Here is a 21,001-nt window from a genome sequence, read left to right on the forward strand (position 1 = left end):
CACAAAGAAAGTTGGGTCTTCTTCTTCCTTCGGCTGTACGTCTTTATGTCCCCATCAACTCTCCCCGACTTGGAAGAATTCACCTCCGGTAAATTAAAGCTCATGTAATACTCAAGTAGGTCTGGGTTGAGTTGTTGGACTTCTTGCATTGTGATCCAGGTGTTGTCAATTTCCTGGCATCCATGCCACCTGACCAAGAACTCTCTAGAACCCCCAGCATGTGTGGACACAATCCTCTCATCAAGGATTTCCTCAACTTCTTCAGTTCTTCTCGTGACCTTAGGCACAGGTGGTAATGAGGTGGGGGGAAAGTGGTTGGCTTGGCTCAGAAGTCTCATCAATGTTGAAAGGGAAGTCTTCAAGGTCACCAGGATAGAAAGGGGTAAAGGTAGAGGTACCATGGTATGGGACTAGGTCTTCAACATTGAAAATATTGCTGATCTCCATGCTAGCTGGCAGATCAAGAACATACGCATTGGCACCTATCCTCTTGAGTACCTTAAATGGACCTGTGCTACGAGCATGTAGCTTGCTCGTTTTTCCCCTAACAAAACATTACGGCTTGATTCTTACCATCACCATATCGCCCTCTTGAAACACTTGTAGCCTTCTGTGCACATCTGCCTTCAATTTGTATTGTTCATTGCTCAGTGATACCTGTCTCCTTATACCTGCATGCAAATCATGTATATGCTGAGCAAAAGATTCGGCTGACTGGAAGGTCCTAGAACTAGACACGACCGGGATAAGGTCTATGGGTGCCCGGGGCTGGTATCCTAAACAGATCTCAAAGGGGGACAGACCAGTGGTACGGTTCTTAGAACTATTATATGCAAACTCAGCCTGGCTAAAGACTTGATCCCAACTGGTAAGGTGTTCTCCTATGAGGCAACGCAATAAATTCCCTCAGCTCCTCTTGACAACCTCGGTCTGGCCATCGGTCTGTGGGTGGAAAGTGGAGGAGAAACGAAGCTTCGTGCCCATCATCCGCCATAGGGTCCTCCAAAAATGACTAGTGAACTTAACATCCCTATCGAACACTATGGTGAGGGATAACCCATGGTACTTGACAACCTCATTAAAGAAAAGTTTGGCTACTATGGATGCATCGGAGGTCTTAGAGCATGGGATGAAATGGGTCATCTTCGAGAAGCGGTCAACAACCACATAAACAGAATCATGGCCTCTCGAAGTTCTTGTTAGACCAAGCACGAAGTCCATGCTAAGGTCCTGCCAAGGGGAATGGGGAACGGGTAGGGGAGTATACAATCCCGTGTTTTGCTTTTGTTGTTTGGTGGTCTGGCACGTCCTACACTGACTCACAACTCTAGCAACATCCCTCTTCAGTCCTGGCCAAAAGAATTAGTCCTCAACGAGAGTGATGGTCTTATCTCGACCGAAATGGCCAGTGACTCCCCCAGCATGCAATTCCCAGATCAAGAAACCTCGGAGTGAAGTCCTGGGAATGCACAACTTGCTTAAATTAAAAAGAAAGCCCTCCCTAAGTAGGTAATCCGAGTGGTTGACTGGGTTCCCTTCACTCAAGGAAGTGAACAACTCACTAAAATCAGGACAGGTGGGGTATTGGTCCTTGACTCGCTTGAACCCTACAACCTCTACACTCATTGCCTGGAGTAGCACACTAGCCCGACTCCTAGCATTGGTGTGACTGAGGAACATGTTCACCCGGCTCAGTGCATCTGCAACAGTATTCTCGACACCAGGTCTGTGCTTGAGTACAAAAGTGTACTCTTGGAGAAACTCAACCCACTTGGCATGCCTCTGATTGAGTTTCTTTTGGGTACTCAGATATCTCAGAGCTTGGTGGTCAGAGAATAGTACGAATTCTTACGGTAAAAGGTAATGTCGCCAATAGCGCAGTGATTGGACAACCGCATAGAATTCTTTGTCGTATGTGGAATATCGTTGCCTAGCTTCATTAAGCTTCTCACTAAAATAGGCAATAGGGTGGCCCTCTTGTCCTAGGACACCACCTATCCCAATACCAGATGCATCGCAATTCACTTCGAAGACCTTAGAGAAATCTGGGAGGCGCAGGACTGAAGCTTCAGTCATAAGCTTTTTAATCTCATTAAAGGCCTTCGTAGCACTCTTAGTCCATTGAAACTCCTTTTTCATGCAATCGGTGATAGGAGACATAATGGAACTAAACCGGTAGATGAATCTTCTGTAGAAAGTGGCTAAACCATGAAAGCTTCGTACCTCATGAGTGTTAGTTGGCTCAGGCCACTCTACAATCGCTCTTACTTTCTCAGGGTTAGCAGATACTCCCTGAGTTGACACAACAAATCCCAGGAAGATGACTTGATCACTCATGAAGGTGCACTTCTTGAGGTTGACATAGAGTTTCTCTTGTAAGAGCACATGAAAAACCTTCTGTAAGTGATCCAAGTGGGAAGACGGGGTCTTACTATAGATGAGGATGTCATCAAAGTAAACCATAAGGAACTTGCCAATGAATGGTTGAAGCACTTGATTCAGTATCCTCATGAAGGTGCTAGGTGCATTTGACAAGCCAAAAGGCATGACTAACCACTCAAAGAGGCCATCCTTCGTCTTGAAGGCTGTTTTCCACTCATCTCCAGGCCTAACTCTAATCTGGTGGTACCCGCTCTTGAGATCAATCTTCGAAAAGATCGAAGAGTTAGCCATCATATCCAACATGTCATCAAGCCTAGGGATAGGGAACCTATACTTGATGGTGATCTTATTGATGGCCCTACTATCAACACACATACGCCAGGTGCCATCTTTCCTTGGCGTGAGCAAGGCAGGTACAGCACACGGGCTAAGGCTTTCCCTAATGAATCCCTTCTAAAACAGTTCATCCACTTGCCGTTTGAGTTCGCCGTGTTCTTTGGGATTCATTCGATAATGGGGTAAGTTCGGGAGAGAGGATCCTACAACTAAGTCAATAGCGTGCTGGATGTCACGCATAGGCGGTAACTCATCAGGTAGTTCCTCAGGGAATAACCTCTCGAATTTCCTCAACAAGGGTTGCACTTCTCTAGGAGCCTCAGTGAATAAGCGTGACCTATCGGTATTACTCTGTACGGCAACTAGAGCATAAATCACCCCTGACTCGTGACACTCTCCTTCAAATTGTTGTTGATTTAAAATGTTGAGTGTTTTGGTGGGGGTGTGCTTGGATGTACTTCCCTTGTGTTCTGGAACCCTAACTTCCCTAGGGGCACTGGGGGTCAGTCTGATCTTCTTCCCTTTGAACTCAAAGACATAGGTGTTAGACTTCCCGTAATTGGTGACATCCCGATCATATAACCAGGGTCTACCTAGAATGATGTGGGCAACATCCATCTCTAGGACATCACACCACACTCGATCCTCATATCCTGCAAAGTGTAGGGGAACTAAACACCTCAGATTAACAAGAATGGTGGACTGATCAACCCATGCAACCCTGTAAGGCTTGGGGTGGGGTTCAGGTTTGAGGCCCATTCGAGCAACAACGCTCTTAGCTACCACATTCATGCAACTCCCGCTGTCTATGGCGACGCGACAATTCTTGCCCGGATGACATGTGTAAGTGATGAAAATATTAGTTCGTCGCCAATCATCGCTACCTTTAGGTTGTGAGACCATACAACGCACAATGCCGAGTTTGAGGTCACAGGCCTCCTCGGTGTCCTCATCAGATATGGTCTCATCTGGTCTATGGTCCTCATACTCATAGTCCTGAAAACCCTCTTGGTCACCTTCTTCAAGGGTTTGTTCTCCTACATAAAGATTCCTATTGGGACACTCTGGAGAAGTGACCAAACCCACGACACTTGAAGCACTGTTGTTGTCCATTACTCTTGGGTGCTTCTCCCAAAATTCCTTTACCCTTGTTGTCAAATTGACGCTGTGGTGCAACAGGGGGTTTTGGGAATCCAGTTGAGCCTTGGGGTGGTTTTCTAAATTGGGACTCCCCAGCTTGGAAGCTCTTCCTCTGAGAATAAATTCTCATGGAGGATTCCACCTCAAGGGCTATCCTGAAGGTCTGTGGAACGTCTCACACCAGGTGGGGTGCCATACGAGACTGAATTTCGGAGTTGAGCCCAGTAAGGAATCTGGATAATGTCTGCTCAACATCCTCCCGAATACGGCTTCTAATTTTCAATTCATTGAACTTGCTCATGTATTCGGTTACCGTCAACTTCCCTTGCTTCAGGGTATTCATTTCATTCAACAACTGGAGCCTATAAGTGATGGGCAAAAATTCCCTCTTGAGCAGCTCTTGCATTTCTACCCAGGTGGTGATTGGCTCAAGTCCTAGGTGGTCCTCCTGGTACTCTAGGTTTGTCCAGAAGTCCTGGGCAGCTCCAATAAGCTTGAACTTAGCAAATCGGTAGCGGACTTCCTCTGACATATCGTAGAAATCGAAGTACCTATCCATCTACTTGATCCAATCCAAAAGGATCCTAGCATCAATCTGACCATCGTAGGTAGGGGCATCTACCTTAATCATCCGTCTGACATCAAAGCCTCTATCATGATGCTCATAACCCTCATCATCTCCATATTGGGTTTGGTGTCTTGGCGGTGGGCCTCGACCCCTACCCTGATCCCTACCACGCCTTAGGCCTTGGAAGTTATCCCCTATCTGGTCATAACCATCAGTCTGGTTATTTTCATCTACTTCCTCAGGGTTAGGGCCCCTGCCCCTAGGTTCAGTACCAGTTGTGTTACGGCCTTGCCGTCTATCAGGGTTTTGGGCACTTGTCTCGAGGGCAGCCAATTTATCAGCAAGGGCTTGGAGATGGGCAGCTTGTGTTTCTTGTATGGCTTGGACGGCTTTCATGAATTCAGCCAGTTGCTCAGATTGGGTGGAGGTGCTAGGAGGGTCAGATATATCCTGGTATACTCTACCACTACGAGTGGACATAAGGAGATGGGCAGCCAATGGTACGGTTGCCACCAAAGACTCAAGGTCTACTCAGAGTCTCCAATTGAGACAGGTAGTTAGCCCTCTCAATCTTGAGGTCAGAAATCTATGGTATCGCTCTCTTAGCTCAGACTCGACCACGGACAGATGGTGACGGAGGCTAGACCTCAAAAGGTAAGACATGTAAACAAGGGACAGCAGTACCTAATTACCCTAAACCTAGACAAAATCATGCTCTGATACCAAGATGATGTAGGGAGTTCCTAGGTGACTAGGTTTCCTACAAGATTAACTAACTAGGTAAGGTTAACTCAAGGGACTTGGATAGAAAGGACAAAAGAAACTCAGCGAACAAGATTAAGCATGCAAAATAGAATGAGACTAATAAACAAAGTAGCGAAAAAAACAATAATAATCTAGGCGGAAAAACACATAAACTCTTACTTAAGATTCAAGTGGGGACATGGGGAAGGGAACAAACGTCATACGAATGTTAGGTTCAACACAAATCAATCCAGATACCAAATAAGATATGCAAACAATTAATGTCGTCCTCTAGCAGCCAACTAAAATAGAAAATCAGCAAGGGTTTTGGAGATATAACAGTGACAAAACGTCTTAAAACAATGGGTAAAAATAGGCATAAACAAAAGGGCAAAGGCTGGTTTCAATGTTAATGGGCTGCAACATATAACAGGGATAAATGGAGGTGGGAGGGGTTTAGTTTAATTATTTACCTTGTTGCTGTCCTGGTCTGAGAAGAAAAGAAGAGACCATGGTCCTCCAAAATAAAGAGATGCAGTCCACTTTTGGTTGATGAAGAAAAAGTCCAGCCGGTTGTATAGAGATCCTTAGTATTGTCGATATAGCTTGGCGAATGATGTTGGGGCTCTCAGCAACTCACGGACAGCAAGTACAGCCAGTAGCAGTAAGTAGTAACCGAGAGGGATAGAGAGAGTGAAAGAGAGAGACAAGATGAGAGAGAATATCGAGAAAGAGAGGAGGGGCGAGAGTGAGAGGCGAGAAAAGGGAGGGGGCAGCAAGAGAGAAATCGTGGGGGTTGGGGGTGTTCCTTTTCTTTCAATATTCTTCATTCAATAATTTGGAACCGTGGCCAATGGCCTTACATAAATAAGAGACTAATTACTAAAAAGAAAAGAATATCCTAGGAATGCTATTTCATAAACAAAGAAACTTTCTAAAAAGAAATCAATAGGATATTTACTTAGTTTCCTAATTGACTTGAAGACTCAAATAAACAAAATCCTATGAAATAAAACTACTAACATATCAGATTTGGTGGGGGCCACACAATCTTGGCAAAGAAAGGAAGGAGAGGACTCAATCCAGCGCTGGGAAGGCTGGATCGAGCCTTCCTTCTCTTTTTTTTTTTTCTTCTTTCTTCTTCTTCCTCGTTCTAATCCTCCAACCACAAAGAAGGTTGGGTCTTCTTCTTCCTTCGGCTGTACGTCTTGATGTCCCCATCAGATACTCAGTTGTGTTCCTACTTGGGGAAGGACAACTCAACAACTTTAGAATCAATGGGCAGACTGCTGGTTCAAACCAGTGACCGATTAAGGCTCTAATAGTTGAATAACAGGTAATAGAAAGTAGGTATTAAAGTATCAATCCCAAAAGCTTAAACTATTTGGTGGAGAGGCCAACTGTATATGTAGTCATCCAAGGTCCTAGAGTTGGCCAGTAACAGTCTGGTATCTTTGGCTGCCACCTCCGAAGCCATTAACTCCCTTCTTTGTTCTTTCCTCTGGAAATGAGCAGAATCTTCTAAGTTCCTCCATCCCATGAGCTAGTATAATGTTTGTTGCCGCAAAGCTGAAGGGGGTTTAGGCCTAAGGCAAATCAAAGATGTCAACTCCATGGGCATCTTGAAGCTCATATGGAAAATTACCTCTAAGCATCACAACATCTGGGTCTCTTGGGTTTACTCCTACCTTAAGCATGATTCCCTCTAGATGGCCTCCCCCTCCTTCGATGCCTCTTGGATTTGGCACAAAATTCTTAGCTCTAGGCATTCTGCTCTTGAAACCATCTCCTACACAATTGGCAATGGATCCTCCACCTCTCTTTGGTTAGACCCTTGGCACATCTCTGGTATCCTCCTTGATGTAGACTAGGATAGGAGTCTAACCAAGACTCAACTGCAGGAACTTTTAATCAAAGAACTACCAAGAATAGCCAAGGTAGGACAGCGAAACAACAGATCAGAATTTCGGAAGAAACAGTTTTTTGTCAATCAGAATTTCGAAACCCAGAAGTTGGAACTTATGAGATCAGACGATACACCAAATAATAGGGTTAATCACCAGTAGGAATAGAATCCTAACAGTCCACAAACAATAATAAACTCCACAGAAACAGAGGAGGACAGAACCAGATCGATCAATTTCAGTGGGCAGAATCTGAACTAACCAGAATCGGCCAGAATAGGGAGATCTTTGATTACTCAGCAACCTGAGATCAGAAGGGCCTCAACTCTGGATCGAGTTCCCCTTTGTATGGGTAGAACCTTAGGTTAAAATCTCAGCCAAAACTGACCGTGGGACAGGCCTGGGAAAAAGCTGAAGTTTCTTCACAGGAATGCCTATTGCTGGACAGAAATGAGAATAAGAAAGGATAAATACCTGGTTTGATAGAACAGTAATGGAGCCTTATAGTAACCTTGAAAAGAACGAAAACACTTGAAGAAGAAGAAAACACTTGTAGCAGATCCTCCTGGGCTTCTCACCGCAAGGAGTCGAATGGATCAAACACCACTCCCTTCCACTATGATCAAACACACAGTCTATCCAGCAGATGCATAGCAGCAACCAACAAGCAAGTTTTTTTTCATTAATCAAATCGTGGGCTACTAATGAGCTTTCTCTTTATTTATAATAGTGATGGGGTTACAAAATAGAAACTAAACTTAGTTCCCAAAAACTGAAATAGGGAACTAGTAAAATAGAAACTGTTCTAGTTATTAAAACTGAAAATAGAAACTAGGAAAATTAGAAGCTTACATAAAATAGCAATTACTTATTTTAGAAACTAAATAAGACTAAAATTTAGAAACTAAATAATGAAACTGGTGAACCCCATCATTGCCCAACTAAAAAGGAAACTAATGAAAGAAACTAACTAGTAATCCCGTACTCAATCTTAGAGCCCCTCTTTTAGACCCATAAAAGTGGCTCAATACACTCCAAACCACATGGACTGAAGGCCCAACACATATATAACCCAACCCTAGGCTTATTCCTAATAAAACAAGCCTATTTTGGTTATTAATCTGCATCACTCCTCCCCTTGGTCACACCTAGAATCGTCTATTCCTCTGTTTTGTCCAGATCTTTCTTGGTTGCTTCCATCCTCTCCGACGGAGTTTGGTCTCTTCCCATCTCCCATCCCCCTTGCCGGCTTATAGTCTTCCCTCCTCCCCTGGTTCACAGTGGAAGAGAGGACAAGGTTCCTTGGCTTCCCTCCCCCACAAGCTCGTTCTTTTCTGCTTCCGCTTGGGATTTCATCAGTTCAAAAGGCCCCCTCATTCCTTGGTGTAACACCATCTGGTTTAAAGGTCATATCCCTCGTCATAGTTTCACTACTTGGCGTGTCCTTTCCAACTTCCTCCCTATGCAGCCTTCCTCATCTACCGGCACATTCATGTCCCCTCCTGCTGTTTGTGTGGGAACGGCACCGAAGATGTTGATTATCTTTTCTTTCCCTGCCCTTTCTGTGCTTCTATCTGGAAGAGGGTCCTTAGATCCTGCTGGCCGTCTCGTAGGATTATCCTCCCCCTGTGTAGAGAATGGATCTGGGTTGACATGACATTTGGTGGATCTAGCATTTATGACAATTGGGAAGCTTGCCTCTAGCACCACCTTCAACCATATTTGGATGGAGTGTAATCTTCGTAGATGGACTTCTAATTCTCGTTCTTTTGATAATATTTGGGATGCCATCTACTTTGATGTCAGCTCTAACTTCAATGCCTTCGCCATTGTCTGGTTCGTGATTCCCCAAGGAACATCCTCATTGTTGTCTCTGGGGCCTCCCCCCTTCTATTGTCTCCCCCTGCACCCGCACCCCCACCCCCACCCTTTTGATGTTCCCCTTCTTTTGTAGGGCTTTCTGCCCCTTCTTGTGGTTTTCCCTCCTTTGAGGGGTTGCTCCTTATGGGCCCCCTCCCCCCTCTCCCTGGTATATTCTTCCCCTTGGTAACATCCCAAAAAGAAATTGATCAATATTTGACAGGGTTCTGTTGAAGAACTAACTCTGGTATCATGCTAGGGTGTTGAGCACTGAGACCGAAGTTTGGAGCTTTGCCTTTTGCCTGGATTAGTCTCTTCAAGGTAAACGTTTCTTTGTGATCTTATCTTCAAGAAATGTTAGTAATAATACTTAATAACTTTAAGATCAGTACAGCCTGTAGCATAGGTAAAATCACCTCAAATAATACTTCCATTCCCTGATACAACCCCTAAACCCCCCCCCCAAAAAAAAAAAAAAAAAAAAAAAAAATCCTATTTTAGAGTTCAGTAAATTAGCAATACGATTGAACTCATTTTTCTAATACTTTTTTTAAGACCACTATTTATTCCGATTTTGGGATGGGTTTGTCTAGGTAGGAGGGGTAGAAGATTTGTTGCTGCACACTATATATCTATCAGCCTCCAAATTTTTAGAATTCCATGACCTTATCTTCCATCTCCTGCTTCTAGTATATTTAGTGTTCTGTGTACATGAATTTCTGTAAAATAAGATACAGCTGTTGTACTACTTGACTGGTATGAAAGTGCTACAGTAAGAACTGGAAGACTGATGGGCAATGGATTTAAAAAATATATATATATATCTTTGATTTGATTTCCTTTTGTTTTAGAAACAATTTCTTTTGGAATTAGTTAGCTTCTAATTTTAGAGTAGTTTCCTTTCAAGTAGTTTCCATTAATTATTTTGATTTTTCCTTTATATTAGAGATGTAATCGATGGAGGAACTCAGTTTTTGAATTGAATGAATATGAACAAATATATGTTTTGGTTGGCAACGATGGCTGCCATGGGTGGTTTCCTTCTTCCCCTTTTCTAATATTCTTTATCCATCACCCTCTTCTGGTTTTCCCTTATCTTCTTCTTCTTCTTTCCTCCTTATTTTCCTCTTGCTAGCTGAACCCCTGTTCTGGGCGGTAGTTACAGCCCTCGTGATGTGCATCGATTTCTTTTATGCATGATCTGTTAAGGCTGAAGTTTTGATCAAATGTTTCCCCTACTTGGGCTACCTTAATCCTAGAATCTCATCTCCAAAGGATCCTTCTATCAAGAGATTCGAACCTCGTTCAGATCCGGTTCTGTGCCTTGCGCTGGACTGAGTTGCAGGTACAGTTGTTCCTCGAGGTTTGCTGGTGCTAGAGTGGAAGCAGATTTGCTGCTGCGACTTCTTGTGAAGATTTCAGTTGGAGTTTGTGGCTGAGAATCGATACCCAACAAGTTTTGGGTTACCGCTGGTCTTGTTCTCCATTGTGACCTAAGGTAGAAGATGATACTTCTTCCTGTTTACACTTAAACCATATTCACTGATATTCTCAAAATAACCCTCATTATGATTTTTTTTTATTTCAATTTAGTCCCACTACTATTTTTATTTCCAGAACTGATCCTTCTCTTTGGATTTAATTCCTGTTAAGTCCTTAAGTCACTTATTTCACTCTAAAAAGCTCCTAAATTGTACCAGAAATTACAATATTGCCACTGGTTTGCCTAGATTGAAACATTTGTCATTCTTGTAGGCCCTAAGCAATCCGATTTCAGCCTTTAGAACCCGGATCCGCATCACCTCTCTTCTGCTCTGGTGGACTGTTGCACAAAAAGGCCAGAGTATAGCTACTTTTAGCAGCCATAGGTCATTAGTACATTAGTTCTCTGTTCCTCTTTCGTTCGCCTTCGCGTTATCTAATATATCAGCTATTTTCTCTTTAGTAGTAAGTCCTTTACCTCTTGTTAGCAACTCAGAAGAGGCACAATCACTTGCAGATGCATATGAAGTTCCTGGTCAGTGGCATGGTTTTCCACTAATGTCCGCCTTGTGACATACATCAAACTTAGATAATGAATTCTCTCTTTCTTGCCATTTTCGATTGATCTCAATGATCTTCAAACAAATTTTGTTCTTTGAGGTTGAAATTCTCTTATATTTATTTGTAGGTTTGCTCAGACATAAATAAGCCAAATGGACAGTTTGTTCTACCAGATGACCGGATGGCTGTCATGACGTTTATATCATCACTCCCTATACGTAAGGTAATTTTGGTATCCTCTATGCATTAGCACCATTAAAGTACTAGCTAGTAATTGAAACTTTTTCCCTCATGATGGTTTCCCAGCTCCCAATCTTTTGTTTGGACTTGTTCTCTCTCATAATAAAACCTTAAGAACCTTGTCCGAAAGAAGAAATGCAAGTTATCCCTAATGTAGACTTTGTTTTTTTTTCTTCCAAACTGTCTGTTTTATGTCTTTAAATTTTATGCATCCTTTGAAGAACTGTGTGTACAGATTGGGGGCATTGGTAAGGTCACAGAACATATTCTAAGGGATGTTCTTGGAATTCGTACGTGTGAGGAGATGCTGCAAAAGAGTGCTTTTCTCTGTGCACTATTTTCTGATTCTTCAATAGGTTTGTGCGCTGATAACCCTTTCCTATCATTTCCTATCTGTACTGAAAATGAGCCCCCCTTTGAATTTGTTTTGGCATGTAGAAAGATTGTGGTTGTTCCCCTGTTTGTATATAAAGCTGGTAATGATATCGAGTCGATGAATGTATGAAACTATACTCGTTTGAGTTTATTGCCTTGAATTTTATTTATTTGTCATCAATCATCATCCCCACTGTAATTATTTAAGCATAATTTATTGGTTTTATTAAACACAATGTTATTATTTCGAATGTAAACAAAATAAAAAATCCTACTTTTCTTGTCCATAAGGGCCTCTGGAATTGAGATCTTTATGAAATAAAAGGTGGATCCTGAAGGGTGTTTGAGTGCGTGGATTTTTTGCCATATCTTTCTGGAGCAATGCTGGGGGCTGCAATGCATCAGGTATTCAGGTTGCTTTGCCCCAGCATGCGAAGAAAGCCGGAGTGTGCTCTTGTTCCCCAGAAATCAAACGACTGCGCTAATGCTCTTTTTGTTCTTCAATTCACTGATTTGTTCTTTCATATACCTCCCCACCAATAGATGGAGACAAATGGGAAATAACCAAACCACTTATACAAAATGCCTGTACCATGTGCTGCTTCAAAGCCAATGTGATGCTTTTTTGTTAATTATAAAAGAATGTGCTTTCCACATCATCATGGAGCATAGAATTCTGAGCCGTTTCATTGGCATGCCTTTAGTGAGGATTTTACTTAATACCAGAGATTGCACTAGAACATGTGGTTGGTAAACAATTTCTGTTTTAACCATGGTTGGTTGTAAGGATTGAAGGGAGCTAATCGACTTATGGTCGGACCAGAAAGTGATGTACTTGGATAAAAAAAGAATGTGAAGCCGAATGTAATGACTTCCATGGAGGTTTGGAGCTTAGTTAGTGTTGTCAAAATGCCACAATAAGCAATAGCTTGGGGACTGCCTTTTTCTGTAGTGGTCTAATCTTTCTTTTTATCCTTTCTTTCTCCCCCTCCCCCCTTAACTAAGTTGTCATTTGTAAGAACAATATTTAAGATCCTATACCTCTCTTTTTTTTTTTTTTTTTAAGGGGGTGTGATGTAGTAGCAATTCCATGGACCGGCCTGTTTGGAAGTCCAACTCAAGATGAACGGGGTCCAAATTGGATTTTGGGTCCTGTAAGATATTTCAAGATTTATTTTCTTATTTTGGGTTGTCTTATAATCTTTATGTTGTAATATGGGTATAGGGTAAATCTGTCCATGATGGCATTCCTATACTTGTAGTCTTGGACCTTTTATTCACTTATAAATAAAGTAACTAGTAAGGTTGTCAATGATGGTCAATCATTCCCCACAATCAAACATGGTATCAGAGCTGAGATCCATATAGGGATCCTAGTATTATAAATACAGTAGTAGGGTTGTCAATAACAGTCAATCATTCCCCACAATCAAACATGGTATCATAGCTGAGATCCACCTTGGGATCCTAGCCCTAGTCACAGTCCTCTTTTCTCTCTCTCTCTCTCGCCTTCTACCCATCACCGCCAGCTCTCGGTGGTGGTTCCTTAAAACCATTGATAGCCTCCTCTCTCTCCCCTTCTTTTGATCTCTCATATTTTCAACCATGATATGAGAGACCCTATTTTCATATCAATTTTTCTTGATCAAATTTTCAGGGTTTTCTTCCCTGATTGATTCTCTTCAGGGTTTGTTTCCCTATTGTTGGTTTGTGATGTTAATCATGTTTTGGATCTTGGTTGTGGTTCCTCTCCTTTTTGGCATGTTCTAGACTTCCTCCTTCAACGTGTGTGCAAACTGCAAAGCTTAATTGGTAACAATATCAGAACTTACCACCGCAGCAACTGGAATTGAAGGGATAAGTTGTGGGATTCATAGTGATTTCCCTTCATTCCATGTGAGCTATGTTCGACTAGATGGGAGAAATTATTTGGTGTGCTCGCATTCGTGTTACCTCTCCATCAATTCGCTCGAATATGTTGGATATATTACAGGCAAAATTGAGAAGCCTGCCACTACTGGTGCATCACAGAAGAAGTGGAGTTTCGACATTTTTGGGGTATGTCCTTTCTCATCAACTCTATGTAGCCCTAGATTGCTTGGGGTTATCTTCTCTTGGATACTGCTGGCAAGATTTGGAAAGCTGCTCAGGATACATATTTCCAAGATGGGAATTATGCATAGGTCTATGAATTGCGGAAGAAACTTTATGAGACCAAGAAAAAAGACCAAACCCTGTTATAATACTATTTAGAGTTACCCAGTCTGTGCCAAGAGCTAGACTTCTATGATACCTTTCAGGCCACTTGTACTGTTGATGCCACTAGCTTTAAGAAGCGGGAAGGTAAGTCTATGCCCAAGTGCTTTGCTAAGATCCATTCCCTTCCTTAGAGCAGTCCTACTCTTTGATTTTAGGTAGAGGACAGTTGTCACACTATGTTTTAGCCTATTTCTCAGGAACGCTCAACCTTACTGATGGAGGGCCTTAGGGAAGCAAGGGAATATCAGAATAGCAGGGGGGAAGGAAGGGAACCACACACTCATAGTGTATAAATCATACCAATTCTCATTCATATTAACTCACTTTAACTTGTCCATCAGTTACAACCAATGTATAGAAAAGTAAAGACATGAAATTAGAAACTCAACTGAAATAGTATCTAGCCTAAACTAGGAAACAACTATAAAAGGAAGCCAATGCAAAGGAAGGAAAGAAATCCTAACTCTTACATTCAAATCTGAAAAATTAAAGGCATGGAATAAAAGACAAAATAAGCTACTAATTATTTTCAACCCTTGTTGGACAAAACCCTGGGCTAGACCGGTTCTTCTTGGCTCTTGGCTCCAAAATCGCTCATGCTGGTCCAACCAGGTAAGTGCAGCCGTATCTGCATCACTTACTTTTTGGGTCTAGTTCATAGCCTAGAGGTGGCTTTACCCATTCCAGTGATCGTCATCCCTTTGAGTGGGAGTCTGTAAAGTGTGACTATTTTCGTAAGGAATGATACGCTAAGGAATTTTGTTGGAAACTTTATTGCTAACCTACTTCCTCTCAAGGCCACAATCATGATAGGTTAATGTAGGAGTAGATTACAAGTAACATACTCCGCAGTTTACAACCCCAAACAAGACAAATAGGACTAGAAAACAAAGAAATAAGACCATCAAATAAACCCCTAAGGATACAATACCCATATAGGAGCAAAACCAGCCCAAAATCCAACCCGATAAGAGAGAGAAAGACTTGCTATAGAGCTGGGCAAAGAGAGGTGCGGCTAGGTCTGTGGGAGTCCAATTGACCTGCACTCTCGGGTGTAGATAGTCCCTAGGGAGGATACAAAAACCCCCAAAGTTGAGAGGATTTTGACGGGTGGTTGTGAAGTTACAGGCTTTCTTGATTTTCTGACCTGGGAGAGAGAAAACTGAGAAGAACCATCAAGAACAGCAGCTGAATGCTTCCAACAGTGACTAGGTATGGATCGTGGGACTCCTATGAAGCTTGGAAAACCCTGATTGAAGACCTGGATGAACAGAGTACAGAAGAGAGAAAGAATGGAGATCGATCTCTCTCTATTCCCGCTAGGATTGCTGATCAGTTCTGATTTCTGCAGACTTTTATCAGAATCTGAATTATACCTCTTGAATGTTACAGCAAATAAAATAAAAAAAGAAGAATAAAACAGATAGGGGGTTGAGGAGGGTGAAAGAGAATAAAGGAAGTGGCTATCTCAGCCTGGACTTCTCACCCACAGCTATCTCAGCTGCTTTAAGCATTTAGTTTCAAACTTTCTTTTATAAATGCAAACTTTCTTTCATTCAAATCTGAAATTATAAGTACATAGGCTCCTCTATTTATAGAGGGCAGAATAGCAATCAAACTACTACTGGGAGCTAGTTTCCCAATAGGACTAGATACTCCTACTACAACTAGGAGCTAGTTTCCCAATAGGACTAAACACTCCTACTACAACTAGGAATTCAAAATAGGACTAGAACTTGACTTTATGACTCCAACATGGAGTAGGACTAACTAACTAATAGTCCATATAAGACTTTACAACCAACTAATGGCCTAATGAGCCTTTATTGAATTAAATAGCAACTAATTAAACTAATGACTTAAATCCCGTTTTTCTACCTTTTACCCATATTTTAGGCCTGTTAAAGTGGCCCATTTCAAAGAAAACCCATGGGATCATAGGTCCAACACATACATAACACAACCCAAGGCTTATTTGCAATAAAATGAGCCCAAGTGACTTATCTACATCATAGGTCCTCCCAGTTCCACGCTCACCACACTGAGGCGTTTGAATTTACCGTTGGCAGTTTTGGCTTCTCTCTCTCTCTCTCTCTCTCTCTCTCTCTCAGGACACGCTTTTTATACTCCAGCATTTGATGACACTAAATTAGTGCCATCATCATCTACTATAGATGCATCCGCCTCAGCCTCTGCATTCACTCTGGTCCATTTTGACAATAACCTTGCGTATTTAGATATTTCTTTCAGTGGTCATTGTGCATCGGTTTTCTATCGTCCTTGGATAATTGAGTTTGGTACCACTGATCACATGATTGGCTCCTTTAGTCTCTTTTTCCAGTACTTTCCTTTGCTGAGGTAAAGACAAGGTTCGGGTAGCAAATGGTTCCTCTCCTTTATTTTAGGGAAGGGTTCTATCAATTGTTCTCCCACTTTATCATTATTCTCTGTCTTACATGTTCTTGATTCTTATACTAATCTTCCCTCCATTAGTTGTCTCACTAATCTGAATTGTAAGGTGCCTTTTCCCCCCGTCTCATTGTCAAGGATTAAAGTATCGGTATCGGTCATCGTATCAGTCGGCCAAAATTAAGATACCTATTGGAGGGTATCATATCATATCAGAGATACGCTAAAGATACACACATAAATAGATAGGAAACACTTTTTTATACACTTTTACATAAAAAAATAGTTAAAAAAAAAATTATCTATAACATGCATTATGCATAAACACTAAATTGAGAATATCGCACTAAGAATCCAAGGTTTGTAGTTGTCCCATAAATGTAAAATCCTTGTTCCCAACCTTGATTTCCACTTTAGTTAGAGAAAAATGGCTGGCAGCAACTTTGGAATAAAATCCCCTAAAAAAATTGTGTTTTTTTGAAAAACGATCCATCTTGGCCATTATACGTGTCTGTATCGGTGCGTATCAGTATGTATTGCATGATACATATCGATACAAAAAGGGTTTTAAATATTCCATGTATCGTATCTGTAAGGGCCGATACAGATACGTGTCAGCCGATACGGTATGATATGTACCAATACTTTAAACCATGCTCACTACGTTTGTTAGGATCTGGTGAAGAAAAATATTGGATGTGGTAGAGTCTATGGTGGTCTTTATTTGCTCGACGTTGCCATTTCCTCCATTCGTTAAGCTTATCAAACTGATTCTACTTCAGCCGCTTTATCTGATTTGTTACTTTGGCATAGGCGTTTAGGCCATCCTAATCCTCCTATTAGAACTTTAGCCAAAGTTTTTCCTACTTTATTTCAAAAATGTATTCCCAAGGATTGCTTTTGTGATGCTTGTGTTTTAGCTAAGCAAACCTGCACTACTTATTCTAATTTAAATAATAGAAGTGGGTACTCTTTTTTGTTAATCTATTCTGATGTGTGGGGCCTTGAACGTTGTGCTTCTATTTTTGGTTATTGCTAGTTTGTTACCTTTGTTGATTGCCATACGAGGGTAATATAAGATAAAATCACAAGTGATCCAATCCAAGTAGGATCTTTAGTACATTTAAATTTCAGATTCAGGAACAAATCAAAAAATGGAGGAGAGAAAGAAGGAAGGGAAGAATGGGGGTAGGGGAGTGGCTATCTCAGCCCGGGCCTCTCACCCACAACTATCTCAGTTGTTGAAGAAATTTCTCTCTCAGAATTTTGGGAGCACAAAGCTGCAAATTTCATTCATCAATTCATTCGTGTACAATGTTGTAGGCTTTTAGCCCCTTACAAACTTATATAAAAGACTCAAAACGTACTAAAACACTAAAAAGGGAAGGCTTAAACCCAATCCATAACTAATTGGAAAACTTAAACTGACTAGGATACTGAAATAACAAAGAAAATAGACTCAAAACAGATTTATAACTAAACTAATTAATTAAATCTTGTTTTCTTACTTACTACCCATATTTTGGGCTCATTAAAGTGGACTATTACAAAGAAAACTATGGTATCAAAGGCACATCACCTACATAACCCAACCCAATGCTTATTTCCAATAAAATAAACCCCTTAAGTGACTTATCTGCACAGAGGGTTACTTGGGTTTATCTGATGCATCGCAAGAGTGAAGTCTTCCGTTGTTTCCAGCTCTTTCATAGCATGGTTCGCACTCAGTTTAACTCCAACGTTCAAATTCTCACAGTGACAATGGTAAGGAATATATGGATAGTTCTTTTCAGACTTACCTTGCCACTCAGGGGATCCCCATCACACCAGTTGTGTTGATACACCGACTCAGAATGGAGTAGCTAAACACAAGAATCACCATTTGTTAGTGGTGCCTTGCGTTCTCTTGTTTGAGATACATGTTCCTTCCCAGTGTTGGAATCACGTGAGGAGCTCAGGCCAAGGCCGAGCGGACCTGACCGAACGTCTTTACCTCGGTTGGGAGCTCAGTCCAAGGCCAAGCGGAGCTAACCGAAGGCCCTCACCTCGGTTGGGAGCTCAGGCAAAGGCCGAGCGGACCTGACCGAAGGTCTCCACCTCGGTTGAGTGCTCTGGCTAAGGCCGAGCTGACCTGACCGAAGGTCGCAACCTCGGTAGGGGGCTCCGGCAAAAGCCAAAGGCCTGACCGTAGGTCACCACCTCGGCTGGGAGCTCCGGCTAAGGCCGAGCGGACCTAACCGAAGGTCCTTACCTCGATTGGAAGCTCAAGCCAAGGCCGAGTTGACCTGACCAAAGGTCTTTACCTCGGTTGGGAGCTCGGGTCGAGGCCGAGCTTACATAACCGAAGGTCCCTACCTCGGTTGGGGGCTTAGCCCAAGGCTGAGAGGACCTGACTGAAGGTCTTTATCTCGGTTGGGAGCTCAGGCTGAGGCCAAGGCCGAGCTGACCTATCCTAAGGTTCCTGCCTCGGTTGTGGGCTCCTGCAAAAGCCGAAGGCCCGATCGAAGGTCACCACCTCGGCTGGGAGCTCCAGCTAAAGCCGAGCGGACCTGACCGAAGGTCCTTACCTCTGTTGGGAGCTCAGGCCAAGGCCAAGCGGACCTGACCTAAGGTCCCTACCTCGGTTGGGGGCTCATTTCAAGGCCAAGCAGACCTGACCGAAGGTCGTTACCTCAGTTGAGTGCTCAGGAAAAAGCCTAGCGGATCTAACTGAGGGTCCTTACCTCGGTTGGGGGCTCAGGTCAGGCCGGAGCATACCTGACCGAAGGTCTCGGTCGCACGCAAAACTAAAGCCGAAGCCGAAGGAACAAGGCCAAAGGGACGCACGAATGAGAAAAAAATTAAAAACTTGATTACTCTCACAGGAAGAGCCTCCTGGCGGGAGTAAGGGGGCTCCTGATACGGCCAAATTAATTGCCCAGTAGGGTAAGAATACGTGGTATCTAAGGAAAGGACCCGTGTCGCCCACCTGATAAAGGCTGCAAGGAGTCTGACCGTGTCAACCTGTGAAGAGAATATTCCCCACGAAGGGGATAAGACGTATCCGGATAGGACTCAAAAAGGAAAGGAGGCGGACCCGAGGAGGACTCCTCCAAGGAAAAGAGAAACCCTAAACCCCAAGGACTATAAGAGAGGGCCCGAGCGGAGGAAAAAAGGTAAGCAGAAAAACGCACACCATTACCCTTGTGAAAAGCTGTGCGGCCGATCTCTAACTTGGGCGTCGGAGGACTAACCCCGGATAAACATCCGGGCCTCTGCCTTCTGTGTTTGTGCAGGATCAGCTCATACAGATTTTCGGCAGCAACAAGTGGTCTAGAAGTGCTTGGGTTCCATCCCACCCCACATGCATGTACAACTAATCTCCCACCAGTTGATCGTTTTCTTTGGGTTTCAGCCTCATAGGATTTGAATATGTACGGTCCATACAGAAGGGAATGTCATAATTTTTGTCTGATGAAATGCATGGTCTATAACTGATGTCCATATTATTATAATCTAAGCTTCATCCTGGAGTTAACTGATGCAATATTCTTCTTATTTATCTAAATTAAGAAAAAATATAAAATAAAAGCCATGGAACGAACCCTCAGCATATTAGCTAATACCTCTATTATGAGGAAGAAAGACCTCAAAAGTAAATAGACACGGGATTTAACGAGTTGGAGCTTATCGAGAATTTTTTGCACCAACAGAAATGTAGTGTGTGAATGTTTTCACCATGTTTTTTTACGTTGAGCTGCGCTCCACTGGTACGATCAATTTTACCTTCAACTTTCGAAATGATAGTATTTGCTTTAAGTTCATAATAATTGGAAAAAACATTTCATAGCATTCATTTTGCTGGCTCTTTATCTCCTCAGGTTCAACTGCAAATCACGAGTTGCCAAAGAGAAAAAGCGCAAGAAGCTAAAGTCTTCTCCAAAAGATGGGAAGCATCTTCCCATTGATTTATTCTTTGTAAAGAGTAATCAGAACTTTTAGCTTAGAGAACAGAACTTCTTTATGGTTGTAGTACCCCAACTCGTCTCTTCCCTGTATTTTTCTGTTTGCCTTAGTTTGTTTCAGTTGTGTATGTTGTGCTATGTGCAAAAAACCATTTATTTGGATATCTGATCTCTGAAGAGTAACCATAAAAATAATAATGGTGAGGGTACCCAACATTTGGAGAAATTGTAGGTTAAGTACCCAACGTTTGTGAAATTGTATAATTTTCATATTTTCAATTATAACTCCAGTCATCACCACCGCCCCACAATTTTAGCCAATGTCGCCACTGTAACTGCCACCACCATCACCGCCATCACCATCGCTTCCTTGCAACCTGCCCTCTTCCCGTGTGATCATGCACCCCCCATGCTTCCCAACTGTCCTTGGAACTCCGCTAGCCATGCCCACCCTTGTAATCCGCCCTGCCCCTTCCTTTTCCAACATAAGGCTAGATTTTTGGAATTTTCTTTTTATATTGAAAATTAATGTTTAAAATAAAGATTTCAAAAATCTAGTATACCACAGAACGAATTTTGAGATTCTTTTCTGTCATCACATAAATTCGGACTTGGAAACCAGCTTTGAAGTGTGAAATAAATTTTTTTTTCATAATTTTAAGTATATAATGTTTATTTTTGTAAGTACTTGTAAAACACATTTTGCTTTAAGTTCTTCATTTTTGTTTCATAACATAAGTAAACAGAATACTACTATATAAAAACATGAATTCATGTTTCGTGACAAATTTATCATC

General features: G+C 42.2%; 1 long non-coding RNA gene across 1 annotated transcript; it reads left to right on the plus strand.

Moving 5' to 3' along the window:
• The first annotated feature begins 10,594 nt into the window (after window positions 1-10,594).
• LOC122065157 lies at window positions 10,595-11,877 on the plus strand. The gene is made up of 2 exons (XR_006135936.1): window positions 10,595-11,200; window positions 11,453-11,877. It is a non-coding gene; the product is annotated as an uncharacterized LOC122065157 (long non-coding RNA).
• The last annotated feature ends 9,124 nt before the right edge of the window (window positions 11,878-21,001 follow it).

This window comes from Macadamia integrifolia, unplaced genomic scaffold, assembly GCF_013358625.1.
Source record: "Macadamia integrifolia cultivar HAES 741 unplaced genomic scaffold, SCU_Mint_v3 scaffold1907, whole genome shotgun sequence".
In the NCBI taxonomy this organism is placed as follows: domain Eukaryota; kingdom Viridiplantae; phylum Streptophyta; class Magnoliopsida; order Proteales; family Proteaceae; genus Macadamia; species Macadamia integrifolia.